Source organism: Nelumbo lutea, chromosome 1 (assembly GCF_056320005.1).
Source record: "Nelumbo lutea isolate HS-2025 chromosome 1, American lotus-T2T, whole genome shotgun sequence".
Taxonomy (NCBI): Eukaryota; Viridiplantae; Streptophyta; class Magnoliopsida; order Proteales; family Nelumbonaceae; genus Nelumbo; species Nelumbo lutea.
The window spans coordinates 118,938,509-118,954,461 of NC_142684.1; the positions used below are offsets into that span (position 1 = coordinate 118,938,509).

The window sequence follows — 15,953 nt, forward strand, 5'->3', positions numbered from 1 at the left end:
CCATTTATAACATCGAGTGTTACAGTAACTCTGGTTTCTCAAGGAAACGGCAGTTGGACCTTTTATATATAACTTTAAAATCACAGAAGTTGTGAGAAGAAAATTTGGAAATTGTGACGTAGCAAAAAGTTTAAACTAAAACGAACAACTTTTAGGAGGTTTTCGGTGTTGTGATTGTTTCGAGTAGTAGACAAGGTGCTAGTTTAATGCCGCATAGGTTTTAAGAGTTCCACAGGCATTTTTCTTTTATGCTGGAAATTGTCAGTCAAAACAGTTTATGTTGTAACTCTTTACTCTTTGCATGGGAAATCCATTTCAGGGGGTATTTCAGGAAACGTAAGATTGACATTTTTTGCTCTAGGAAGAACCACAATTTTCCATTAAACAGGATTCAACCATGAATGATGGTAATGAGTCTGAATCTCCTCCCAACAAAAACTGTCCCAACGTGTTCCAACATGATTTGTCTCCACACATCTCATGCATGGTGGTGGGTCCTAGTCTTATGATGAGATATGTGAACACAGATTATGTTGGAACAATGTTAGGTCAGATTTTGTTGGGAGGAGACCCCAACCCGATAGTACTTGTGTTTTAAGTATAAACAGTCTCTCAACCCAAAACACCAATAATACCAAATACAACCATAATTAAGCCCTAAGGCTGTGTTTGGTTTGTAAAAGTTTTTCTACCTTTTTCTTCAAACTAAACATAGCCTGATGATAGGTGAATAAATTGAATGGAGGATCAAAGCGAAATACTGGATGGATGAGACACAAAATTCAATATGATGGAATGATTACAGTTGGTAGTTGAGTCATTTTACATGGTGCGAAAAAATCTTTTACAAATAAAAGAATGCTTTCAAAATCATATTATATGGCTGCAAATAATCGCATAATATCGATGTTACATCCAGATCATGTAACATCAATTATGGCTTACCAATTAATTTTGAGTTAAAAGTCATTCATTTTGCTTGAGCAAACACTAAATACCATTTTATTGATAGGTAAGCGGAAACTTGGGATCAAATCCAGCCTGTAGCAGGGTTGGGAGGTTATGGCCACTTTGTGAACCAGAGATTTTTATCACTGTTTTGTGGCATTACTCTAAGGCTGTGTTTGGTTTTAAAGAAAAAGTAGGGAAAGGAAGGGAAAGAGAGGGACCTCACTTTTTCCTTCAAACCAAGCATAGTCTAAGTGGAAGTGAAACACAGATCAAATGGAAAGGGTTGCCCCATGCACTCCCATTAACGTCACTATAGTGTGTAGCGAAAAGGTGCGCATGTATGTAAGTGGGAGAATCCACTTTAATGGCAGGAAGCCTGGAAGTGGAACACACTTTTTATTTTTTGGTAAGAAAAAGGAAAATTATATTAAAGCTTCACAATGAGGATGAAAATCAGTTGATACATCATCAACCAGAGAACTTAGACCAATTAAGTAAGCAAATGAAACAATCAAAACTATGACACACTAACTAAACTAAACAATATCACTGTCATTGTTTTCTTCAGTTTTCAATGTTCTTAGTTTCTCTTTCTATCACTTGCCTTCACTAAGTTCCTAATTTTAATTCATGATAGACTGTAATGCCATCATTTTTAGAAGGATGATGATATAATCTTGGAATATGGAATTACATTTTTGGCTATCCATGTTCGACAGCTTGGGTTTGGATCAGAATGTGAATCAAGAGTTTCATCATACTTCGTGCATTGTTTTGAGTTTAAGTTCTGATTTAAACACATGGGTTTGGATCACACGTTTTTATCTATCAACTATTAATTTGTTTTGAGTTTAAAATTTAGCAAGTTTTTATCTATTAATTATTAAAAGTTAAGAAAATAATAAAAATTAGTATTAATTTGTACTGACCATTTATAAGAATTAGTATAATTAATATTAATAAGGTAATTAAAAATTATAAAAAACAAAATAATCATTTATTAAAAAATATAAAATAATAATTATATTTGTATTTACAAAAATCAGCATAGGTATCTATCTATTTTCTCCTTCTTTGTATTTTTCTTATTCTTTTGTTTTAAAAATATAAAATAATAATTATTGTCATCAACAAAATTGTATATCATTAATATTTAAAGTTGTACACTATTACTATGATATTATATTAATAGAGGGAGAGCATTTATATTATTAAAGAGAGAAATGGGTGATGTATTAAAGGGTTTCGATTCTGTAGACCCATGGGTGCACTGCACACGTGAACCCACCAATAAAAATGTTACATGTCAACATTACAAAACTTTGATAACTTAACGGGTGTCCAGATATTAGCTGAAGAAGTCCAGTTGAACCACCCACAAAAACCAAAAAAAAAAAAAAAAAAAAAAAAAAGGAAAACCATAGAATGATTTCGTTCAACCACCGGCCACTCATCACCCATCAACGTTCGTGAACGTGGTAGCCACTGACAGCAATAAGAATTCTTCTCTTCAGTACAACAAGCCAAAAGACAAAACACAAAGGATGTGATTTCTGCCCTACATGAGGGGAAATATACAAGGCAAGGAAGAGGGTCCATTTTGGTGTTACACATTTAAATGGAGTTGTAAAATCAACCACATAAAATGAGAATTAGGAAAATGGGATGTTTCTCTAAGTTCTAGATGAACGTAGCGATTCCGAAAGATCGAAACCGCTACCAGAGATTGAAGCACCTACCTCTACAGAGGCAACAACAGCAAATGCCTTCAAGGTTGAAATAGTGACGGAAAGGCCTGCCGAGACTAACCCACTTGCCAACAAATCCTCAACTCGATGCTGTAAAGCCCGATGAAACAGTGATTCCATCACCATATGAACTAGCCCCAATTGTAGAACTTGCAGGACCACCGCCAGAAGATACCCCTGAGCCTATAAAACCACCAAAGTCTGACCCACCACAACCTGAAGCAAGTAAAAATTCACTCAATCCATCATCACAACCAACACAAGTTGACCCTAAAACTTATTGCAGAAACTGTGATGTGGAAACTTATTACGGAGGTTGAAAGAAGAAGTTTGGAAGAAGAGGAAGTTCGTAAGCGAGAGTGAGAGTACCTTTTTATTTTTGCTTACCACTGGATTTCTTGCTAGTTGGTGGACTTCACGTTATTAGGGCTCGAAGGACAGGATGAGATGAAAGGAAGTTCAAATAAAATCCCCTAAAAGAGGTTATTCCTTTTGTGTCTAGTTTGATTGGGTTCAACTCACTAATGGATGAAATCCCGTTAACTTTAGGATCAATTTGAAATGTTGAATTGTAACATTTTTATTGGTGGGTTGACGTGTCTAGTGCACCCATACGTGCATAGAACACGGACTCCAAGGACTGTACAAAACCCCCCAAAAACCTTAATATTAATATAGTAATAATATTACTACTAACTAAGTAATAAATAATAATAATTAAATATAAAATATTAGTTATAATAATATTACTATTCACTAAGTAATAAATAAATAATAAAATAATAATAATAATAATTAAATATAAAATATTAATAAAAATGTCATTATAAATACTAAGAATTAATTATTAAAAGTTAATAAAATAATAATAATAATAATAAAATATTAACTATGCCATTGAGAGGACGTTTAAGACTTTAAGGCATCCATTGCTTAAGCCATAAGAAACCATCAGCAATGCAAGATATACGTGGCGTTTGTGCGAATTTTCAATTTTCACTCGCTGCAGAAAAATTAGTGACATTTTTTTTTTTTTTTAATAAAGAGGTGGCAATTGCATCTCTCTTACCCTCTCTCATCAGGTAGGAAGCGATTGTCAGGAATACTTTTATATCAGATTCTCATCTTTGTATTTGGTTATTTTAATGGAGGCATGAAACACAGGTTCCAGTCTGAGAGGACCTGCACTTTATTTAATATTGCCAAAAGTTATTCGACATAGACTGTATCCATTATCCTCTCTACCCAGCTGAGAGCCTGGGGCCAATATTGGGTATTGGCGTTTTCTTTTTAAATCCGACCTGCTAGAATATGCACTCTGTCTGTTCTATCTTAACATGAGTTAATTACCTACACATTTAGCATTTAGTCGTCAGCTTTCTAAGCTTCTGCACAGACATGAGTTTATTGCTATTGTTTAAGGTGAGTTGTTTGTGGTTTAATTTTCCATAATCTCTCTACAACTTTTTAAAACAATATCTTTTTTCAATGTATAAATATCTTTTCCTAGTAAAATAGTATTTTACTACTATTACTAACTATGTCCCTACCCACTTTTTTTATAAGACTCTCTCTACCCTCTTAGTGCCCATAATTCATCATGAAAATATAAATTGGTTCGATTTTGCATTTTTAAACTTTGCATTCTTACCAAAATTATATGGGTGTTGAAGGAGGGTGGTTTGGCCCGACCTCGTAGTACGGGTACATGTGGGCGTGACCTTGTTCAAGCAATGACTCAGCATGACAGTACAGCAAGCGCAACTGCAACTCGGAGGGAAGAGCCCACCGAGTTCGGCCTGGAAACTCGGCGGGATAGGCTACCCGCCGAGTGCCGCCTGACCTGCACCTCCTCCCCGAGGCGAAGGCGTTCCGAGCTACCTCAGTCCGGACACCTCGGTGTAGCTTGCAACGGGCAGCTCGCCACTTGCGGGATAGCTCGGCATAGGGTAACTCGCGAAAGAGCAGTTCGGCATATCGTAGGGAGATCTCCTACCCGACCACCGTACCCAACAAATCTGGGGGCAGCAGCCATGTCCCTTGTCAGACAATGTCGTGCCTGCCACCTTTAGAGGGTGCCTTACATTTGACAAGCACGTACCCTGCAATAATGGCCCCGCGCATGCCACCTCAGCCCTGCCAGTAACGGCTGCAACAGGATGACAGTGGCAACTATACCTGCCCTGTCAGAGGCTAGTGGGCCTGATGCAGCAGAATTCTGTTATAAGGAGCCCAATCTCAAGGAATAAAGGTAACTTCCACATACTTGCGTTATTTGCACTCTTAACCTTCACCTTCTCTTTGCATCTTTCATAGAATTCTAACTTAAGCGTCAGAGTGTTCTCGTTGGGCAAGCCCCCGGGGATTCTTCATCTTCTCCATCTCCGGTACCTTTCAGGAGCCACACAAGTGCAAGCTAGGAGTATCGAATTGCGCACCATCTTTTGGCACCGTCTGTGGGAATCGCTTCTAAAAGCCTTCCTCTAAACCTTCACAGTTCTTTCTTCTTTGAAAACTCAGCATTCATGGCTTCTTCAAACAATGCCGGACGTAGCATGGAGATGGATAACACCAGGGAACAACCCCAGGTTCCCATGATCTGCATCGGGCGATTCACCATTCCCCTCTCGGTGAACGGAGTCCCTAATCTGAACGTGTCACGAGCAGCGGCGCCTGTGGGTGTTTCCCTTCCCCCCTCTGTTGAAACAACCTTTGCCAAACCAACTGTTGTCCCTCTAGCGCCCAGCCAGAACCAGCTCGACGATTTGATGCAGTGCATGCAGGCCATGCAAGCCCAAGTGTAGCAGCTCTAGCAACACCAGCTTTACTAGTAGCAAGTGTTGCACCATGTCTCCCAGTACCACTATCAGCAGCAATTCCCTCAACTGGCTCAGCCTCAGCTTCAACGTTAGCTCCCTCCTCGGCACCCAACCTCATAGCGTGCTAGGTCTCGCTGCCAGGATGAATGCCCTTCTTGCCAAGGAGAAGCTTCCCAAAACCTCCCCAAGTGAAAGGATAGGATATCCATCACATGGACGCTCAAAGATTGCAAAATAAGGGGGCAAATTTCAAAAATTTTTCTCTCCCTTCAACTAGGAATTGAATTCCCTATTTAGAAAATCATATTTCCAATGATCATTCTTGAACCATAAACTGAACCAGATCTGAACCAAAAGGAGTAGGGAGGGATTATACCTAATACAGAGAAACAATATCTTCCAATGGAGGGTGGAGTGCAGATGGCATAGTGCAGGGTGGAGCAGAATCAGCAGTGTTCTTCCAAAAGAACTTGACCATTCGGAAGAATCAACTGGATGGCTTGTGAATACAGCTCCAACCAATCTTTTCTCCAAAAGATTGGTATCAAAATCGAATCTTGATTACTCCTATAGAGAGGAGGAGATCAAACTGCTAGAGGTGGCGGCTGCAAGAAGGAGGCGGCAAGGGAGTATTCGTAGGGAGCAAAATTCTCTCTTCTTGTGATTTCAGCTCTAAAAACAGGAGTTGTGTATTGCATGTCTAAAGGTTGTCGCCCCCTCCTCCTTTTATAATCTTAAAGGGATCAGCTCCTAATCCCATTAGGAGTTGGTGATCCAAATCATATTTGGATTAGATGTCCCTTTAAGTGATAAGGGATAACCCTTATCTTATCTGCAGATCAGATCAACCATCTCCTAATCTAATTAGGAGGCTTCTAGTTCTAAATCTCATTTAGATCTTGGACTCTCTAAGTGGATAGGGTCTGGGCCCAATCCTATCAGCTGATCCATCTCAGAATTCGCCCCTTTAAGTGACTAATCAAATCAGCCCAGTTCGAAATGGGTTTAAGGCACATTTAAGGTTATAAATTCACTTAGCCTTCCAAACTATTACCCAGTTGGGCTTCCTTGTATGGCGTAGGACCAAAACATTGATCTACACATCAGCCACTTGGGTTCAGCCCAGCCTTTGTTACAAGGCCTGGCCGAATACACTGTTATGGAAAGTGCACCCCCTGAAACCCATCAGATGGGCTCTATGGGCCCAACACTTACCCCAAGTGGTCCCTAGGCCAAACCACCTTGTAACACCCAAGGACTATGAGCAGATGCAAGATTAGCCCATTAGGTATTATCTTAAATGGTCTTACACTTAACCTCTCAGCCCATAATGATCATACACTGCCTGACAAGAGAGACATCTCCCTCTCAGCAAGATCCCGGAATTAAAACCTTTTGCAAATCATTTTGAAACCATAATATATATACTTTTATATCTCATATAAAATATATTTTGCAAAACAAATCTCAAAGATTGAAATTGACTGCCGACAGTCTTGGTTTCCATCAGTGAAAGTGCATCCCCGATCATTACCTTTGTCTGACAAAGGGGCTGATCCTATCACTATGATCACCCACTCAGATGAATTCTCAGACTGTCCCAGCATACCCAGGTTTTGACCCCTGCTAAGGATCTCACTAATTAGTATATCAAAGACAACCCAATCCAACACCTAGTGCAGTATCATAATCGAGTCTAGGGGTCGGGTGTAACTTTCCAGTTTTGCCCATCAATCTCCAAGGTCCAAGGCAATACTGGAAATCTGGTCTAGTTCAAAGATTCAATTAATCCTACACTGTATGTGCTTAGGGTCTCACCCCGGTAGCTGAGACAAGCCACCCCAATCGACTTGGTGGCACCATAGTGTCAGCCTTGTCAGGATAGGTCTCCCTAGACCGATCCGCCGGCTGTGAACATTCTAAACTAACACGAGTCTCATTAACTGTCTAGTTTAAGGGTATTACATAGAAACATACCAAGGGAACATGAATCAAATATGCAATTTTATTCATTTACAATAAACTCATAAAGTACATCATCTTGATTGAAGCTAAGGGCATACAAAACTATCTAACAGCTTCCACTTGCACTTAGGTCCAATCAGGTACAAGCCGGAGTCCCATGCTTTCCACGTGTTTCTCAAACACTTTCTGTGATAGTGGCTTCGTCAATGGGTTTGCTACATTTTCCGTTGACGTTGAATCAGGATGTCCCCTCTACCAACAATCTCCCGCAGTACGTGGTACTTCCTCTCGGTGTGCTTTGACTTCGAGTGGCCTCGTGGCTCCTTTGCCTGAGCAATTGCTCCATTGTTGTCACACCACAATGGGATGGGTGATGTGCTGAATGGAACTACTCCCAACTCCTGAACGAACTTCTTCATCCACACGGCTTCTTTGGTAGCCTCATTTGCGGAAATGTACTCGGCCTCGGTCGTGGAGTCTACAGTGGACCCCTATTTGCTTCTTTTCCAGCAAACAGCACACGATCCTATTGTGAAAACGTATTTAGATGTAGACTTTCTATCATCTGGATCCGACTGGAAATCGGCATCTATATACCCTTGGATCTGTAGTGAGCTACCATGGAATACTAGACAAAACTCTTTTATCCTTCGAAGGTACTTAAGTATGTTTTTCACAACAGTCCAGTGCTCCTGCCCTGGGTTGGCCTGAAATCTGCTTACTATACTCACTGCCTGAGCAATGTCAGGACGAGTGCACAGCATGGCATACATGATGCTCCCTATGGCAGAGGCATAGGGAACGTCTTTCATGCCATCAATCTCCTCAGAAGTCTTGGGAGACATCTTCTTGGAGAGAGTGACTCCGTGCCTGAAAGGAGCATTTCCTTTCTTGGAGTTTACCATGTTGTATATTTTGACTATTTTGTCAATGTAGGCAGATTGTGATAATCCTATTATCTGCTTCGATATATCTCTATAGAGTTGAAGACCCAGTATATAGGAAGCTTCTCCAAGATCTTTCATGGAGAATTGCTGTGAAAGCCATACTTTCACCGTATTTAACATTCCTACACCATTCCTAATGAGTAGAATGTCATCTACATACAGAACCAAAAAGGTAACCTTATCTCCACTGTACTTCCTGTAGACACAGGGTTCATCCGGATTCTGCTAGAAGTCAAACGATTTGACAGTAGAGTCAAAACGGATGTTCCAACTTCTAGAAGCTTGCTTAAGTCCATAAATGGATCTATTAAGTTTACATACTATGTTTTCCTGACTTGCAGCAATTAAGCCTTGTGGTTGCTGCATATAGATATCTTCAATAAGATCTCCATTCAGCAATGCAGTTTTGACATCCATCTGCCAAATCTCATAATCATGGTATGTTGCTACAACTAGTAGGATCCTAATGGATTTAAGCATGGCCACAGGCAAAAAGGTTTCCTCATAATCGATGCCTTCTTTCTGAGTGTACCCTTTCGCCACCAGATGATCTTTGAATGTCTCAACCCTACCATCAGGGCCCTTCTTTCTCTTGTAAATCCATTTGCAACCGATTGCTTTTACCCTAGAGGGTGAATCTATTAGAGTCCAGACTCCATTGGTCTCCATTGAGTCCATCTCTACTCTCATGGCTTCCGCGTAAGTCCAACATAGCTTCCGCGTAAGTCACGAGATCCTCCTCACTAGTCAAGGTTTCCACCAGGTAACTATCCTAGTCATAACCATAACAGACTGGTGGCTTGGATACCTGAGTGGATCTTCTAGGTTGGTCACTACCTGGAACTTGTGGGATATCTCCCATTGCTCCTGAGCTCTCCTCATCAAGAACAACTTCCAGACGATGGGTGTCTAAGATGTAATCGATTTCCAATAATTGTGCATTTCGACTGCAAAACACTTTCTGCTCACTTGGGTCATAGAATAGGTAACCTACAGAGCCTTTTGGGTAGCCTACAAATAGGCAAGGGCTGGTCTTGGATTCCAACTTGTCCGCACTCGTTCTTTTAACGTGTGCTGGACAACCCCAAATCTTCAAGTGTCTTACACTTGGTTTCTTTCCGGTCCAAAGTTCATATGGAGTATTCAGAACCGGTTTGATTGGAACCCGATTCAGCACATAAATCACAGTCTCTAATGTGTAACTCCAAAAGGATGTGGGTAACTCTGAGTGTATGAGAAGTGACCGGACCATATCCAATAAGGTCCTATTCCTCCTCTCTGAAACACCGTTAAGTTGTGGTGTAGTAGGAGGAGTTAATTGTGATATTATCCCATTGTCCATTAAGTAGTCCCTTAATTCGTCAAAGAGATACTCACCACCTCAATCTGATCGAAGGGCTTTAATTTCTCTCCCTAACTGTTTCTCGACCTCTTGTCTAAATTCTTTGAACTTTTAAAAGGATTCAGACTTGTGTCTCATTAGGTACACGTAACCATATCGTGAGAAATCATGTGTGAAGGTGATGAAATACACGTGTTGATTTCATGTCCTAACACTCAGGGGACCACATACATTAGTATGTATTGGGTCAATTGTGCATGTACATCTTTCAGGCTTACCGTTAAATGGTCGTTTTGTCATCTTGCCTTGTAGACAAGGCTCACAGGTGGGAAGATCTTCGACAGTTAGAAAATCCAAAGGACCATCCTTTACCAACCTTGTGATTCAGTCAGCACCGATGTGGCCAAATCGGTAATGCCACAGACATGTGGGATTAACTGTATCACAGGCTCTCTTCTTGGGGATTTCAGCCGATGTAGTTTCAGTTATGTTAGTTTCTAGAGAAGGATATAGAACATAGAGACCATTCTCCAGTTCCCCGTATGCGATGAATCTATTATTTCTTTTAATAGTAATCGTATTACTAAAGAAGGCAGAATAATCATCTGCACATAGTTTTGAGACAGAAATCAAATTTCTCCTTAAATTTTGTACATAAAGACAATCTTTCAGTACAATTGTTCATTCTCTAAAAAGTAATTCCACGGTTCCTATGGCCGCGGCTGCAACAGTTGTAGTAGTCCCCAAGTAGAGTGTGACTTCTTCTTCACTCAGCCTTTTGCTTACCTTGAACCCCTACAGTGAGTTACACGCATGAGTTGAAGCCCCAGAGTCAATACACCAGGACGCAGAATCTACCAATAAATTGGTTTCTATAACACAAGTTTTGAAATTACCTTTCTTGGATTCCAGGTAGGCACGGAGGTGAGCAGAACCAATGTGGAACCAGCCAAGAAGTAGAGACGCCGCCGCCGAGTTCGCCGATCGACCACCCACAATCTGCCCGAGCTCGGAGGCAAGGAAGAGGTAAGCTCGGGTGAAGTTAAAGCTCCCCTTCTCTCTGTTCCTTCCCCTGTCTCCCGAGCTCCTGGCTGTTCCAATGCCTAAGGACTTCAAGCTCCCTCTCTCGACAAGTATGACGGGTTGTTCGACCCAAATGACCATGTAGACGCCTTCCAGTCACAGATGCACCTAGCGAGGGCCAGTGAGTCTTGCATGTGTGTGGTCTTCTCCACCACTTTCAAAGGAGTAGCCCACACATGGTACCGAAACCTGGCACCCGGATCGATAAGAAGTTGGGTGCAGTTCGCGCAAGCCTTCACGTCCCACTTTGTCACCAGCAAACGTTGCTTGCGAATTGAGGAAAGCCTTCTCAACATAGTCCAGAGAGAGGAAGAGTCCATCCGGGGCTACATCAAGCGGTTCAATGATGCATGCATGCACATACCTCGCCTGGACCCCGTAGTGCGCTTTGCAGCGGCCAAGAAGGGCGTGATGCACAAAGAATTCAAGTGGCACATGGTTGTCAACCAGCTGGTGACCATAACTGAATTTCTCAAGCTTGCGGACAGGTTCATAGCCACGGAAGAAGAGATCAACCAGAAGGGCGAGAGCGCACCCGAGAAAAGAAAGAGAGAAGGAGAACCTTCCAACCAAGGAGATAGCCAAAAGAAGAAGGACGTACCTCGGGGGGCAAAGCAGGGTCAGCCATTCCGAGCTCCTGTAGCGGACCGAACTGATTACACCCCACTGAACGCGAAGCGGACCGAAATCCTGATGGCAATCAAGGATGCCCCGTATGTGAAGTGACCACCCCGCCGGCGGGGGAATCCCAGTGAAAGAAATAAGAATTTGTATCGTAGTTTTCACAGAGACCACGGTCATAGTACCGAGAACTGTAAGAACCTCCGCAACGAGATAGAGGAGCTCATCTATCGAGGATATTTAAGGAACTTCGTACAAAATAATAATAATAATAATAATAATAAGGTAGGTCAGCAAGGAGAGCATGGTAAGGATGTTCCCGAGTCCAGTAGCAGGTCGGCCGAACAGTCATAGAGGCAGCCTCCAGAAGAGAGGTCGGTTCGGGGCACCATCCACATGATAGTGGGAGGCTCGATCGTTGCAGGATGTACCTCAGCAACAGCTCGAACGTCAGTTCACGAAGCTGCCAGGGAAGAACAAAATCCTCCGAAGTGGCCGAAGACAGAAGAACCGATCTTCTTCACGGAGGATGATGCGCGAGGGGTCCACTACCCCCACGATGATGTGCTTGTCATAAAACTAAGGATTAATGATTTCGAGGTCAGGCACGTCCTCGTTGACTCAAGTAGCTTGGCAGATATCCTCTTCAAAGCCGCTTTCGACCAACTTCAGTTGCAGGGAAGTGACTTGCGGCCCACGAACACTCCCTTGGTGGGCTTCAGTAGAGAAGAATCAGGCCCCTTGGGAAAGTAATAGTACTTGTGGGAGTTGGCACATGGCCCTGCGTAGTCAGACTCAACCATGACTTCCTGGTGGTCGCGACCCCCTCCCCATACAACGTCATAATAGGCTGGCTGATCACCCATGTCCTACGGGCGGTGGTCTCCACTTATCATTTGGCAATGAAGTTCCCTACAGACTTCAATGTGTGGGTAGCGCAGGGCCCAGCTCGAGTCCCACAAGTGCTATGTCGCCGCCCTAAAGGGGAAGACCAAGGTGGCCGACGACCTCGAACTGGAGCGGCCTGTGGAGCAACCGAGGAACGAGCTGCACAGTCATTGTTCCGACTTCAGCAGCAGACCCAGCTCAGACACTTCAGATCGGTGCTTCTGTCCAGGAACCCCTACGATTCGAACTGGTAAGTTTCTTACTTCAAAACTTAGATGTTTTTGCATGGTTCGCGAAAGAGATGCCCGGTATAGATACTAATCTTATAACTCACAAGCTCAATATTGATCCTGTAGTTAGGCCCATTAGACAGAAGAAACGCAACTTAGCCTCGGAGCGATGGAAAGCAATCGACGAGGAGGTCGCGAAGCTCCTCGCAGCCGACTTCATAAGAGAAGTCCATTACCCGAGCTGGGTAGACAACCCCATGCTGGTAAAAAGGCTAACGGCAGGTGGCGCATGTGCGTCGACTACACCGACCTAAACCGAGCCTACCCAAAAGATTGCTTCCCACTCCCCAGAATTGACTGCCTGGTGGACGCGACCTCAGGGCACAAGTTGCTGAGTTTCTTAGATACCTATTCGAGCTATAACCAAATCAGGATGGACCCGACGGACGAAGAAAAGACTGCCTTCATCACAGATTTCGGTCTATATTGTTACAAGGTTATGCCCTTTGAGTTGAAAAACGTTGGGGCAACCTTTCAAAAGCTTGTAAATAAATTATTTGAGCCATTAATTGGCAGAAAACTAGAGTGTTATGTAGACGACATGGTTGTCAAAACTAAATTCTCTAATGAATTAATACAAGACTTACATTCTGTCTTCCAAATTCTAAGATGATTTAACATGAAATTGAATCCAAACAAGTGTGTCTTCGGTGTTACCTCGGGTAAATTCCTAGGATACATCGTTAACCGGTGCGGCATTGAGGCCAACCCGGATAAGATTAAAGCCATCTTAGATATGAGACCACTCCGGAAGTTGAAGGAGGTTCAGAGGTTGAATGGCCGCATAGCCGCTCTGAGTCGCTTCATGTCCAAATCGGCGAACCACTATCTACCATTCTTTAAGGCAATTCAAGGCAAAGGGTTTGAGTGGACCCAAGACTACCAGCTCACGTTTGACGAGCTCAAGAAATACCTCGCTAGTGTGCCAATCTTAACCCGGCCCAAGGAGGGCAATATTTTAGAGTTGTACCTCTCGGTAAGTGACGAGGTGGTCAGCTCGGTACTAATAAAAGAAGTAGATCGGGTCCAATGACCCATCTATTATGTTAGTAAAGTATTGCAGGGAGCAGAGATGAGATATCCAAAGATAGAGAAGCTAGCCTACGCATTGGTCATCGCAGCTCGGAAGATCCGCCCGTACTTCCAAGCTCATACTATTGTCGTCCTCACCGACAAACCTCTAAGGCAAGTCTTACTTAAGCCCGAGGTCTCTGGTCGACTGATGAAATTGGCCATTGAGCTCAGTGAGTACGACCTTCAATACAAGTCATGAACTGCTATTAAGGCCCAAGCCTTAGCAGATTTCATTGCCGAGTGCACTTTCAGCTCCGAAGTCCCCAGGCCAGTTGAGCACGAGGCCCCCAGTTCGGGAGAGCCCGGAGCTCCCAGGCCAGTTGAGTCCAGGCCCCGTGAAGTAGCAACCAGTGTGGCATCTCTCCTAGTTAGGCCAAAAGCGAACTGGGACGAGGAGCCCTGAATCCTTCACATAGATGGCTCCTCAAACTAGTAGGGCAGCGGAGCCGGAATAGTCCTGCACGGCCCAAGCGACATGAAGTTGGAGTACGCACTACGTTTCGAGTTCACGGCATCCAACAATGAAGTGGAATACGAATCGTTGATAGCTGGACTAGCCTTAGCCAGGGAAGTAAAAGCCAAGCACATCGTCATTTGCAGTGACTCCCAGCTCGTAGTCAACCAAGTCACAGGAGATTACGAATCTTGCGAACCAACCATTGTTGCATACTTAGCCAAAGTAAGAGAGGCCCTGCTCAACTTCCAATCACACTTCATCAAGCAAATCCCGAGGTCGGAGAATGCTGAGGCCAACGCCCTATCCCGGATAGCTAGCACCAGCGATATCACTATGAGAACAGTGTACATAGAGGACCTGCCTCGACCTAGCATTCTCGGGGGGCAGAGGAGGTCGCTCCCATTGTCCAAGCAGAGTCGAGCTAGATTGACCCGCTCGCAAGCTTCTTGCTACATGGGACCCTCCCTACAGATCGCAATGCGGCCAAAAGGGTAAAGCGCCAGGCAGCCAAATACGTCATAATAGATGAGCTCATACCGAAGTTGAGCTCGTACTCCGTGACACTCATGAGGGTATGTGCGGCGGACACTTGGGGGGTAGGCCCTCACCCAAAAAGCACTACAAAAGGGGTATTATTGGCCAACAATGAAGGCAGATGCCATCGAGCTCGTCAGAAAATGTGACAAATGACAGAAGCATGCCAATATCCACCACCAACCTACTGTTGACCTCAAGTATCTCACCAGCCCATGGCCTTTCGCACAATGGGGCATCGACATACTTGGACCATTCCCGCCAGCGGCAGGCTAGAGGAAATTCTTAGTAGTAGCAGTGGATTACTTCACCAAGTGGGTAGAAGCTGAACCTCTTGTAACGATTACAGCCCGGAACGTCCAAAACTTCTTTTGGAAGAACATTGTGTGCCGCTTCAGGTTACCTCAGGTACTGATTTCTGACAACGAAAAATAGTTCGAGGACATCAATTTCTAGAATTGGTGCCAAGACACGAGAATCTGACAGAATTTCACTTCAGTCGCACACCCTCAAGCAAACGGTCAGGCAGAAGTCACAAACAGAGTCATCCTCTGCGGAATGAAAGCAGCGAGGTAAAGGGATGTGGGTAGAAAAGCTACCCAGTGTTCTATGGGCTTACCAAATGACGAAGAAAACTGCCACAGGAGAGAATCCATTCAACCTCACCTACGACTCCGAAGCAGTTATCCCAGCAAAAATTGAAGTACCTACGCTGCGACTGGAAGCATACAATGATAAGACGAAAGAGGATGAGCTGTGTACCAACCTTGATCTACTCGACGAAGTAAGGGACCTTGCGTACATCAGGACTGCAGCTTACCAGCAAAGAGTAACTCGGTACTATAACACCAAGGTCAAGAAGCGAAACCTTCGCGTCGGTGACCTAGTCCTTCGTAAAGTTATGGTACTTGAGCCCGAAGCTGGCAAGCTCGGGTCCAACTGGGAAGGACCTTACTGAGTGAAACAAGTGCTCGGAGAAGGAACATATGAGCTCAAAACCCTCGAAGGGAGACAGGTACCTCGGGCATGGAATATTGTCAACTTAAGATAGTATTACCTATAACAACTGAGTGGATTACGAGTCACTCCTAGAGCCTAAGGGCAAAAAATGTCGAGTTAACATAACCTCGGCGCTATAAGACCCTGTCACCTCTTCGACACAAGTGAACTCTAGGAGAGAGGACTATAAGCTGCCCCCCCCCCCCAGCCTAAGGGCTAAAACACCAAGCTAACG

General features: G+C 43.5%; 1 long non-coding RNA gene across 1 annotated transcript; it reads right to left on the reverse strand.

Annotated features, from left to right (window-relative positions):
• Positions 1–2,390: 2,390 nt before the first annotated feature.
• Positions 2,391–3,186, reverse strand: LOC148877084 (uncharacterized). Its single transcript, XR_016104465.1, has 3 exons — positions 3,069–3,186; positions 2,691–2,915; positions 2,391–2,436 (listed from the first exon to the last, which is right to left on the reverse strand). It is a non-coding gene; the product is annotated as an uncharacterized LOC148877084 (long non-coding RNA).
• Between the last annotated feature and the right edge of the window lie 12,767 nt (positions 3,187–15,953).